General features: G+C 35.9%; 1 protein-coding gene across 3 annotated transcripts in view; it reads right to left on the bottom strand.

Moving 5' to 3' along the window:
* VTA1 (vesicle trafficking 1) overlaps positions 1-13,593 on the bottom strand; it is an 86,438-nt gene that overhangs the window by 56,440 nt on the left and 16,405 nt on the right. The gene's annotated exons all lie outside the window — the stretch shown is intronic.

Here is a 13,593-nt window from a genome sequence, read left to right as displayed (position 1 = left end):
ATCGCCAAAGCACATCCCCAAAACTGGGGTGCTTTCAAGTTCCAGCCAGGGTGCAGAGCCCTTAATGCTTATCCAAAATATTCAGTACAGACCCTAAATTTGGGATATGCTTTAGTAGAGGATTATCGTGTCCTCAGAGCTACTTTAGACCGGCTGCCAAAACTAATAACAAACAAAATAAGGCACAAACATATCACACTGAACTGCAACTAACTTAACTGTAGGCCAGATCAAATCTGTTCAAAACTATAAACTCTAGATGTTCAAGAACTTAAAATTCACTGTCCTACAATGAATCAAAAATTACTAAGGTGGCAATAAGCAGGAGAATGTGAACAGCCCAATAAGATCAAACACTGACAAAATAACAGAAAGTGACATTAAAAATAGCAGTGACATTAAATTACTGGGAAATCATAATGAAGTATTTAATGGAAAACATGAATGAGGAGAGAAACAGAACATATATAACACAAATGGAACTTCTGGAGATGAAATATACCTGAAATAAAAAATGTATTGGATAGGGATTAACAGAAGTTTAGACACCATGAGAGAAAGATTAGTGTACTTCAGAACACAGCAATAAAAACTACTCTACGCAGGGAAAAAGGGATTGAAAAGAAAAAGAAAAAGAAAACCAGAGTCTCAGTGAGTTATGAAAAAAAAAAAATGTTCTAATGTATGTGTAACTGGATTCTCCAAAGAGGGTGGAGAGGTGTGGTTAAAAAAAAAAAGAAAGAAAGAAAGAAAGAAAAGAAAGAAAAAGAATTGAGTGCTGAAGAAAAATATAAACAAATTAAAATTCTTTATCCAGCAAAAATATCTCAAAAATAGGTATGAAATTAAAGTCTGTTTCACACAATAGAAGCTGAAAGAATTTGCCAGCAGCAAGCCCGCGTAAGAAATGATAAAGCTCTTCCACAGGAAAGAAAATGATACCAGATTTCAAAGTGGGATCTAACGAGAGGAGTAACAAGTGCTGAAAATGGTAATTATGTGTGAAAATATTTCAACATCTTATTTCATTTTATAAATTTCTTGTAAAAAATGACAGTTAATGAAATTGAAATGTATGCTAGGGTTTATGACATATCTACAAGTAAAATGTATGGAAACAAAGGATAGGGGAAGGGAAAAGGAAAGTTCTTACTTGGAATCTGAGGCAGTATGTTATATGATAGTAGACTATGATAAGTTAACATAAACGCTAGAGCAACCACTAAAAACATAAAACGAGGAGGAATATCTAAGAAGCCCATAGTTGAGGCACAAGGGAATCCAAAGTGCTTCCAAAGAGAAGCAGTAACTGAGGTTAAAAAACATCTAAAAACCAAAAAACCCTGACAAGCCACAGAAAAATAAACGATGAAGTGAACGAAAGCAGGAACTTCACAAGCATTGAAACCTCTTTCATGTAATAACACGCTGCTCAAAAATAAGTTTTCACCTCGAACGTCAAACATAATTGTCATAAAAAAAGACACTTTAAACCTGCATGGGTGCCAAAGCAAAACGATGACAGTAAAGGACGAATTACCTGACACCAGCCCCCTGGGCCTTCAACCTTAGGGACAGATTGAGAATCTAAAATGAAATGATTTACTTCACTCAAAACTAGGAGGAACTATTAAAATGATCATTTTTAAAAAAATAAAACTCATGTTTGCAACACAATTCCAAAAACAAACAAAAGGTAAATAAATGGGGAATGTTAATGGATAAATCAGCTGTCCAACTGTGCTTTATTATTAACCTGTGATTGCTACAATCATGTAGCCTGAGTCAGCCTGTAATAAAAAATGATAAGTACTCTAACAACAGGACTACAGACTTCCATTAATCACAGAGATTCACATATCAGTAAGAAAGGGGGAGATCTTTACTGGTCTAGTTAAGTTTGTCTCACTGGCTTCAAAAGATCTAATTTCTGTGTGATTAACAACAGAAAAAAAATAATAGGCAACTGGTTATTAATCCTCAAACCCGTCTGATTTAACATATCAATTAAAAACTCTCTTATTATTTAGCCTTTATTTAAACTAAATTACAATTTTACACCCCATGTTCTGTTACAGCTCAGAATTGAAATGGCCATACCTGTTTACAACTTCCTGAACAACTGTTTTTAATTTTCCTATGATCATAAACAAATGACTCTCAAAGAACATCTACGCTTTCATTAAGTCTGTTAATTGTACACTGTCACCCTCTAGAGGAAACTTTAAAAAACCGAACTTGAAACTATGTTTAGTTACTTAAGCTAATACCAAGGGAAGGACTCTTTATGGGGTTTAGCTTTATCTACAACACCAAATCTGACAGAATCAAAATATTTACCATAAAGAGTCCACATTTAGAGACTCAAATATTTTCTGGCTTCATTAAAGGAAAAAAAAAAAAAAAGAGAGAGAGAGACACACACACACGTTGCTCAAAATTATGTTAATAACATCAAGCCTGTCCTCCATTTCTACCCTTCAGTTATCACAATCTCCCAGATTACACTGCATTGGCTTTTTGCCCCCCTTTCATTTTTCACCAATTAGGATAGTCCCTTTACCCTCACTCACTCTGCAACTGGTTTTCTAATTACCACCTACTATCAAAGATTTTTCATACAACTATTTCTCAACTAGCATCTGCCATTCAGATCCTGGTTCCATCACTTACTAACAGAAGAATCAGGATGATTGTAGGGTTCAAATCAGATATCCTGAAAGAAAGCATTGTTACAAATGCCAAGAGCTACATGAATGTTATTTGTCTGCTTCTTTATCCAGTGACAACTCTATGGCCATAGTTCCCTCTAGGGACCACAGGTTGCCTTACAATCCAAGTCAATTTAACAGACATTTTTGAGCCCTTTTTCTTTACTGTGTCAATATCTCTAGTGGCCTAGCACTAAGTGACACTGTAAATAGATAAAAAGCACCCAGAAGGGTGCTTAAGTTTAAAGCCTAGAAGACACAATAGGCCTTAAGTTTAAAGCCTGGAAGAGACAACAGAAAATGAAAAGCAGTTAAGGTAAAGCCATACAAAGCACAATGAGGACAAAGAAAAGAAGCACCTTAGGAAGTTTAGGAGAAGGCCTCCCAGAAAAAGTGACATTCAAGTAGTACATAAGGATAAAGTAGAGTAAGGGTGGTGAAGAAGTAAACAGTTGTCAGGACAGAGCGAACAAAATGTTGGAAGACTTGAAGACAAGAGACAAATGAGAAAGGTTCGGGAAACAATGAAATTCAGCTTGATTAGAACTGCTAAAGACGATTTCAGAGTTCAAATAACTAAGGGCACTTACATACGGAGCTACTATAGGTGGCTTTTATTTAAAAAAAAAATTTTTTTTTTACGTTTATTTATTTTTGAGACAGAGAGAGATAGAGCACGAACGGGGGAGGGGCAGAGAGAGAGGGAGACACAGAATCGGAAGCAGGCTCCAGGCTCTGAGCCATCAGCCCAGAGCCTGACGTGGGGCTCGAACTCACGGAAGCGAGATTGTGACCTGAGCTGAAGTCGGACGCTTAACCAACTGAACCACCCAGGCGCCCCTATAGGTGGCTTTTAAAAAACAATTTGGTTTTAATATAGCTTTTGCTTTGAAATTTTTTATGGTATGGAATATGTTCACTTACAGAACAGAAAACAAACAACAACAAAAAATTCAAAAGAAACACTATATGAAACTAAAAGCCACAATCTTTTTCTCCAAGTATATACACATTAAAAAGTTCAAATTATGTGTGTGTGTGTGTGTATACACAATTTTATATCCTGCATTTTCATACAAACTTCCTCCCATGTTACAAAAGATGCTTTGTAATTCTTAAATGATTACATTACTTTCCACCCAGTAGATATGCCATAACTTAATTAACCATCTCCACAGTGATCTGTATTTTGGTTATTTCGCATTTTCCACAAATGTATAAATAATCATCCAGAGAACTCCACATAAAGCCCTCAATATATTTGTGATTATTTCCTAAGCACAAGCTTTCCAAAACTAGAATTACTGAATTACAGATATTTTTGTGATTCAATCCATTTTGCCAAAATGCTTTCCAAAACTTTTGTACCAATTCACACTGCCTTGTCAATGGAGATTTCACTGTAAATTCATCTGCACTGTTACAATTTTACAGCCAAAAAAAGTAAGTGATTTTTTGTTTTTAAAATTTTTTAAGTTTATTTATTTTGAGAGAGAGAGAGAGAGAGCAAGGGAGAGAGAAGGGAGCTTGAGTAGGGCAGGGGCAGAGACGGGGGTGGGGGGAGAGAGAATCTCAAGCAGGCTCCGCACCATCAGACTCAGGGCTTAAACCCACCATCCAGGAGATCATGACCCGAGCCAAAATCAAGAGTCAGACACTTAACCTACTGAGTTAGTTGCAAAACGTAAGTGATTTTAATTTACATTACTAGTTATGCTGAATTTTAATGATCCCCATTCCTTCCTTCAGCAGTTGTATATACATGTTCTTTGTCCATTTCTCTATGGGTATCTTAGGTTTTATAAAATGATTTTATATGAGTGTTTTATGTATCACGGATATTGGCCCTTTGTCTCATCTACTGGAAATATTTTTCCTACGCAACGTTTTTAAAATTGTAGTGTGTGTCATACAGAATTTCTAAGTGTTTACAGTTAACTCTATCATTTATTTGTTTATTTATTTATTTAAACTAAGCATTTAAAACAGACTACCTGTTCTAATCTAGTGGCTCAAGGGATGACCTGTTTGAAGTAGAAACTTGGAACCTCTGTCAGTAGTTTAGGTGTAAGATAAGGGTATGGTATATACCAAAAGAAAATGAGGAGATAAGTAAAATTTTTAAAATTTAACGACTAACTGTGAAAGATATGAGGGAAGGGAAAAAAGGTTCAGCTTGTAATTTCTAGTTAATAAATTTGCAAATCTGACAGAAATGGAAGATATTCTAGAAAACTTTAATATATCAACACAGGTTCAAGCCAAAAATGTGTATTTTTTAAGTTTACTTATTTATTTTGGGAGAGAGAGAGAGTGCGAGTGAGGGAGGGACGGAGAGAGAGAGGGGGAGAGAGAACCCCAAGCAGGCTCCTCACTGTAAGTGCAGAGCCCGATGTGGGGCCTGAACTCACGAACCATGAGATCATTGCTTCAGTCCAAGTTGGATGCTTAACTGACTGACCCACCCAGGTACCCCCAAGCCAAAAATATTTTAAATGGAAGAAATTGGTAAATATATAAAATAATTTCCCCCCAAAGAACAAAGGTCTGCTCTACAAGGACTTCTTTAATCAAAAGAGAGAGATAGATCTACTGTGTTTTAGTCCAAGTCAGATAGGAGAACCTTTTCAACAAATATTTAGGAAACCAGCATGACATTGGTACTAAAAATCTGACAATGATAACACTCAAAAAAAAAAAAAAAAGAGCTAAATCAATATTATTTAGGAACTCTTCTTGGGGGAGAAAAACAGAAAAAACAGACTAGGACACTAAGAAAAATACACAATAAAGCATACAGATTTGATACCAACAGCATATAAAAAAGCAAAAACTGAAAAACTGGGTAGTAGCAAAATTTAAAACTTTGTGACTCTGTTAGGAAGACAAAAGAGAAGCTACAGACTGGGAAAAATATTTGCAAAACACATATCTAAGAACTTACAGTAACTACAATATATAAAGAACTCTCAAAACTGTAAAGATAAAGGGGGGAGGGGCAAAAACACATTTTGTTGAAAGGTGATATACAGATAGTAAATAAGCACAAGATGTTAATTTCAGTAGCATGGGGAAATAAAAATTAAAGCCATGATGTTAACATAACTACCAGAATGACTAAAATAAAAATAGTGACACAGGAAGCCTGGGTGGCTCAGCTGGTTGAGCATCTGACTCTTGATTTCATCAGATGCTCTGTGCTGAGCATGGAAGTCTGAGATTCTCTCTCTCTCCCTCTGCCTCTTTCCCCTGCTCACACACACACTCTCTGTAAAAATTAAAAAAATAAAATAAAAAAAGAGTGACATACCAAATGCCAGCAATAACATAGAGAAACTGGGTCACTCGCCACTCACGTTGCTGATTGGAATGTACAATGGTACAGCCAATCTGGAAAAGTTTTGCTAGCTTCTTATAAAACTAAATACCAAGAAGGGGTAGGGAGCTCTGTGGGATCTCTTTCATAACAGATCTCTTTCATGAGGGCTCCATTCTTATGACCTAATCGTCCCCCAAACACCTCATCTACTAATACCATTACTTTTGGGGGATTAGGATTTCAACATGAATTGGGGAGGAGGGAGGCAAACATTCAGATCATAGCACAACCCAAATGTCCTTCAATGGCTGAACTGTTACACTCTGGTACATTCATACCATGGAATATTACTGAGCATTAAAAAGAAACAAAATATTGATACATGTAACAACTTAGACGAGCTTCCGGGCAATTATTACTTGCTGAGTGAAAAAAGGTCAAGTCTAAAGGGTATACAATGATTGCATTTATATAATATTTTTTAAATGATAAAATTTTAGAAACGAAGAATAGGTTAGTGGTTGCTAGGATACAAGGATAGGGTAAGGTTGACAAGAGACAGATGTGGATTTAGAAAAGTAACATGAGGGATCCTTCGTAGGGAACTGTTTTCCTGACTATGGTGATACAGGAACCTGTATCTGATAAACTGCTTGGAACTAAATACACACACACACACACACACACACACACACACACACAAACACACACACAGAGGAATATACATAAAACTGGGGAAGTCTGAATAAGATTGGTGGATTTTATCAATGTCAATATTCTGGTCATAGTACTATCGTTTTTGTTTTTTGTTTTTGTTTTTTTTTTTTTTTGCAAGACATTACCACTGGAAGACAGGGAGTAAAGGGTACAGGATCTTTCTGTATTATTTTTGGGACATGCATACGGATCTACAATTATCTTAAAAAAAAAAAAAAAGGTTAATTAAAAAAAAAAAAACTAATGGGATTCTTTCCAGGAATGGAAGGATGTTTTAAATGAGAACATTTACTATTTTGTTATAACTTACTAAATTAACAAGTTCAAAGAAGTAAGCACAAGCACATTACCACTTGCACAAATAGTACAAAAAGGTAATTTGATACATAGCATTCAATATACATTCCTGATTTAAAAAGAAAACAAAAGACCAAACAACATAAAAATATAGAAATATTAAGGTCATAATTTAAAACATGATAAAACACTAGGGTATTCACATTAAGCCCATAGATAAATCATTTCTGGAAATCGTATAATACCAAAATGGAGGAGGCACAATAACTATACCTTACGCTAGATACTATACCTATGACTTCATCTAAAATTACAAACATAGTAAGGTAAGGGGCGCCCAGTGGCTCAGTTGATTAAGCATCTGACTTCAGCTCAGGTCATGATCTTGCAGTTCATGAATTCAAATCCCGAATCGGGCTCTGTGCTGTCAGCTCAGAGCCTGGAACCTGCTTCAGATTCTGTGTTTTCCTCTCTCTGCCCCTCCCCCACTCTTTCTCTCTCTTGTGTGTGCTCTTTCTCTCTTAACGAAGGAATAAACATTAAAACATTTTTTTTTTAATTTTTTTTTCAACGTTAATTTATTTTTGGGACAGAGAGAGACAGAGCATGAACGGGGGAGGGGCAGAGAGAGAGGGAGACAAAGAATCAGAAACTGGCTCCAGGCTCTGAGCCATCAGCCCAGAGCCTGACGCGGGGCTCGAACTCCCGGACCGCGAGATCGTGACCTGGCTGAAGTCGGAGGCTTAACCGACTGCGCCACCCAGGCGCCCCAAACATTAAAACATTTTTAAAACATAGTAAGGTAAATTATAAAACAGAGCATTGGAATTCTTTCCATTACATTTCCTTACTGTAGCTAGAGCATGTCAAAAAGCTATAAATTACTCTATAGGCACTATATAGTTCATTTATTCAATCAACAGACAAAATTTACACATATCCACCATGTCTTAGGTACTATATTAGGAGTCAGAGATTCCAAGATCATCAAATAAGACATACTTTGCTCTCATAGAGCTTATGCTCTAGTGAAATGTTAGTAACATTTAGAGAGATGGCATTCATTAAATATTTATGAATGTCAGTTGTGTGCCAGGTGGTGAGAGAAAACAAGATACTTATTCCCTGTCCTTCAGGAGAATCTAGAAGATTAAAAGGTAAAAAGGTGTTTATAACACTATGTAATTAAGATGAGGGGCACACTGGAACAATTTCTAGACTATCCTTTGGAGGTAATGAAAAACAGCCTATAAAATGTAGAATTTGTATTGAATCAGTACTAGTAAGTTAGCCAGGTGAAGAGGAAGTCAGGGGGATTCCAGGCAAAGCCTCAGAAGTAAAAGACAACAGGGAGCTTTACTGGTCAGCAAGTACTTCAGCATAATAATCTTCTTTTTTTTTCCTCACCAAAAATTCTTTGCTCTAGGAAATTTAGAAAATTGTTTGCACGAAGATTATAGAAATGTATCCCTTCACACACTTTTAAGTTGACATCTATCACTTTTCATCAGATATTTAAGCAAGTATAAAAGATGTAACTTCTGTACATCAAATTCATACATCTAAAATTGTATCATTCTTTCAGCTGTTAAGTATCATTAACAATTTGGTATCATAATCTATTTTAAAATGGAAAAAGGTCTTTCTTCAAGAGTCAGAAATGATACATTTTGTTATTTCTTTTAACCTACATTTCCATTTACTTATCCTACTGAATTTTATTATAAAAGAATATATTTGTATGCTCACAAGTCCTAACCTGATTAGCATACTTCTCTGCAAAAAAAAAAAAAGTATCAAAATTGGGGGCATCTGGGTGGTTCTGTCTGTTAAGCATCTCTTGATTTCAGCTCAGGTCACAGTTCATGGAATTGAGCCCCACAACGAGCTAAGCGCTGTCAGTGCTGAGCCTGCTTGGGATTCTTTCTCTCCATCTGCCCCTCCCCTACTTTCTCTCTCTCTCTCTCTCAAAATAAACATTTAAAACAATTTTAAAAATGTATAAAAACGGAAATTTAAATTTATCAAAACTTCCTGTGAAATAAGGTGCTAGCATTAAAGTTTTTCCTCTGGATTTGAGGTTTTTGTGATTATTGTAATGAATAATTGATCAAAACAACATCAATATGTTATACATTTCAATAATAATTAAAAAGAAAAAGTAAAATTTACTGTTAATGTATCTTATAATGAGCTAAACTGTATATCTAGGAATCAGTATGATTTACTGTCATAATGAACCAGAGTAATGTATTGGTTCTATTCCCACTTTTATGAATTTAACATAGGAGAAAGTTCAGAGAAACTTTCTCTTTCAGAGAAAGTTCATTCACATAAAGCAGTAGATGAGAATGGAAGTTTTGTCACAGCAGAATCATAGAATTCTTTTCATTCCTTCTGGGTTACAGGCTAAAAAGCATATAATCATCTATCATCAAATACTATTTTTAATAATCTCTCTTAGCTGATATTTCATATAGGTCAGCCTCAAAATTTGTTTTAAAACGAGAAAAGGACTTGTCACCCCATCATTAGAGTTATTCATTTTCTCAATTCTGTGAAGCATACCAAAAAATCTTACGAGGATTCATCATGTCCTTTCATTCAGAGGCTTGTTTATTCTAAGACACTGAAACAAGATTGGGAAAACCGAAATGCTGTTCATTTCAACATGCTCTGGCAAAGAAAACAAAAACATTAGAAAAACTCAAAACCAATTCAAATGTTTTTATGTTATTACTTGCTTTAAATGTATTTCTGAAAAAACAAAATACCTCAGAGCCGAAAATTAGGCTCATTTAGTTGGAGCATGTCTATCGTGTAACATAAATGGCAAAACCTGCTGCTAATGCCAAACCAGCCTGCCAATGGTGGCTTACTTTTCAGAAAAATACGATTTAATTTTCCAATCAAATAAGTGTTAACCCATGTCCCCATTCACCACATCTCATCTGACTTCTAATTCCAAAATTTCAGTCAGCCACAAATCCTTATGTCACTTGGATGAAACAAGGCACTACCCCTTCCAGCATTTCTCCTTTGCTTTTTGGGGTTTGCTCTTCTATCAGGAATGATATTCTTTCATAATGAATAGAAAATGAAAAGGTGAGGTCATTTCAGGAAAAGTCTTACATTCTGGGAATTCGGAACACTGCAACTCAGGCCAGGTTTTAATGCGAGGCTTTGCCCTTAAACAGATACATTTATAAACATACGAGACCTCTGAAAGACAGACTTTTCCACTGTGGTCCTTGCATGTCTTTGTCCTCACAGCTAAACCTTTTCACACTCTCTCACACATGACTCTGATCCCAAAATGTCCCTCACCACCCCTCTGGATTAAATCCCAAATGATCAAACAATGGCTACTAATATCTAAGGACAATCCTTTCTCTTCCCCCTCATAAAATGTTCTGGACTCATTCCCCAAATTAGAATGTTGCTTTTGACATCTTTTCTCATGCCCAGCGTTTTCAAATAAAGGCTTATTCTTTGCTCTGATTTTCTTCCATATAAAAAAGGGAAGGGCAGGAAGCTCTCCTTAATACCTTAATTAACAGAAACTTCACTATACCAGTAATTTGAATTGTCCCTTTTTTCCAGACACCCTGGAAGGTTTTCCACCTTCTCCCCCAGGGCAACACACCATAAAAATACTCACGAGGCATGGGAGTGTGCCTTTCTTCTTTAAAGTAGGAGAAGGGCAATTGTGAACAGGATGTGGGAAAAGAGAAGCAGCATACTACTTTGCTACCCTGATCAAAGGAGCTTTGTTAGAAAAGAAACAGAAGTTGAGAACTGGGGATATGATTCCTGTAGAATTACTTGCACCCCAAGGTTTGAAGAACACTGGTTTGGTACGTGTAAAGCACAAATCACAAGTAAAGGGGTCACCACGAGCAGTCTTCTGTTACACAACAGAATCAGACTCACATGTACAGCAGCTATAGGAATGATCAGAACACAAATACAAACAAATATTTATAAACCTTTTAAAGAAATAAGTGTTTAAAAATATAGTAACAAAAGACTATCAGAAACGGCTGGGCCAATTTAAAAACAACAAAAAGAGAATACCCAGAAATAAAAAATGAAAACAAAAATTCAACAAATGGGTTATACAATAGGATATATGGAGGTGAACACAGACCTGCAGAAATTATACACAATGTAGCACAGAGACACAAAGGGATGAAAACATTAAGAGACAAAGGAGAAAAGTGAAGCACGTGTCTCATCAAAATTTCAGTAGAGAACAGAGAATACTTGAACAGATAATAGAGAATTTTCCAGAATTTATGGAAGACACCCATCTGCAAATCCAGTATGCCAAAGTCCCAAACAAGGCAGATGAAAAGAAATCAAGTCTTGGAAAATTAGAATATAAATCAGGAGAGTGATACATTGGCTATATTTTAAAATTAAGAACTTTTGAACATCAAAGGACTTCACAGAGTAAAAAAATCAAACTATGAGCTTGGAGAAGACATCTGCAATGCACATATAACAAATGATTAGTATATTATTAAGAAAAGATAAACACTGAAATTAAAAAAAAAAATAGAAGCAATAAATAGGTATTTCAAAAGGGAATCACAAATGGTAATTAACATATGAAAAGACGCTCAACCTCATTAAGACACAGTGAATTGCAAATTCAGCTTGAATTTCATGCTCACCAGATTGGACAAAATTTAAAAGTCTAATAACTTCAAGTATGGTGGGTACCTCAGTGTTCATTTTATTATTCCTTAAACCATACATGTTATATGTATTCTTTAATATGCATATGTTTCATAACAAAAATATTATTTAGCTACCACTTGGATTAAGCAATGCAAATGTTTGTTCATGGCCCTGTTGAGAGCAGTTTTGGTGAAATAAAAGGCATGAAAAGCAGACTGCAATGAGCTGAAAAGGCTCTGGGAGAAAGGGAGGTAAAGACAATACCCACGACTATTTCAAGCTTACCTTTGAAGTTAGGCAGACAGGAATATAACTTTACAAGAATGTCATAGTGGCAGCTTTCCTTTTTTCTTTTTAAATTAAAAAAAAAAAAACTGGGGCAAGTTTAGAAAGAAATAGCGAAAGGGGGAAGATGACGACACAGAAAATAAAAGTCCCTAGGTATTCACAAAGGTATGTAATACAGAACTCATGAACGGGAATTTGTTTTAGACAGGAACAAGGGTTCCTACTTACTTCATTGTTATAAGAAATTACCTCTTTGACCTTATCGCATCATTTTTCTCCTTGCTATAGCCACTCCAGTTACAATGGGCTCCTTGATCCTCCTTCAAACAAGCCCCTGCCTCATGACCTTTGCATATATTATTCCCTCTATATTTTCCAGATGATGCAAAGCCTGTCTTCCTCTTCGTTCAAGTCTTTGCTCAGATGTGAACTCAGTGACACATTCCATAACTACCTTGAAAGTGAAATCCCCTCCTTGCTCCCTACCACCCTACTCCTAGTACTCCCTTCTCTTTTCCTTGCTTTGTCTGTCTTCAAAACCTTCTACTAGTCCATATAATATGCTCATTTTATTGTTTAATCTCCTCTCTTCCTCACTTGTATATATGCTGCATGAATGCAGGAACTGCAGCCACAGTGCCTAGTAATGCCTGATACAGGAAGAAGTTCAATAAGTACAAGGCGATTAAATGATTAACAGTCCTTCCTTACTTGTGGAACCTGAAAAACAAATATAATGGAAATAACACTGTATGATTTGAACAAAATGGGAGACAGCCTAGAGAATAATCAACTTACTGCCTACAGAAGAGGTGACATTTGGGTTAGATCTTGTATCATGAGGAGTTTGCCAAGTGGGAAAAAAAAACAGGTAGACATTCCAAGAAACTGAAGAATGTAGAGGTGCGAAAGGGCCCTGAATACTTGAGAAATGGAGGTACTGGAGTTTGACAGGGATGAAAGTAGACCAGAGTTTAGTGAACGTTTCAATGTTCACAAAAGAGGACACATTATATTGAGCTTTTCAATGCTAAAAGTCCTTCACAGAAGATTACAATTGCTTGGTAACTTGTTTTATTTGCCGTCAAGTTTAAAGTTTACATAAAAAAAACTACTAGACATACTACGAAGGAAAAAATTTTAACAACCTAATTTGTTCTCTATCAACTGTAGATTATAGGTCTCATAATCAACCAAGGTGATAGTATTGCTACCAAATGTCTTGGCCCCAGGTATTATTCAAAGAAGACAAAAAATTCCCACTGGTGGGAATATGGTCAAATTCAAGTGCTAGTTTCCTAGCAGCTCATCTCCATTTCATCATTTATGAGTTTCTGAATGGGCTTTCATGTTGTCATAATTAACCTGCACTCATTACTATGTTTTCAATTAGTCTACCTTCTTCCTTTTGTCCACATCACTACCGTCTTCGGGACACTCACCTTTGTTTTAGCCCCAACACAACTTAACTGTCGAGGTGATTTTGGAGACAAGAGACTTGCTGAGTATACACAGAAAACCTTAAGACAGTGTGTCACTGAGCTCATGAGCCCATGCAGCCAGTTTGGCAATATT

The sequence above is a fragment of the Prionailurus viverrinus genome, chromosome B2 (genome assembly GCF_022837055.1).
Source record: "Prionailurus viverrinus isolate Anna chromosome B2, UM_Priviv_1.0, whole genome shotgun sequence".
NCBI classification, from domain to species: Eukaryota; Metazoa; Chordata; class Mammalia; order Carnivora; family Felidae; genus Prionailurus; species Prionailurus viverrinus.
This window is presented reverse-complemented; position numbering and strand designations above follow the sequence as displayed.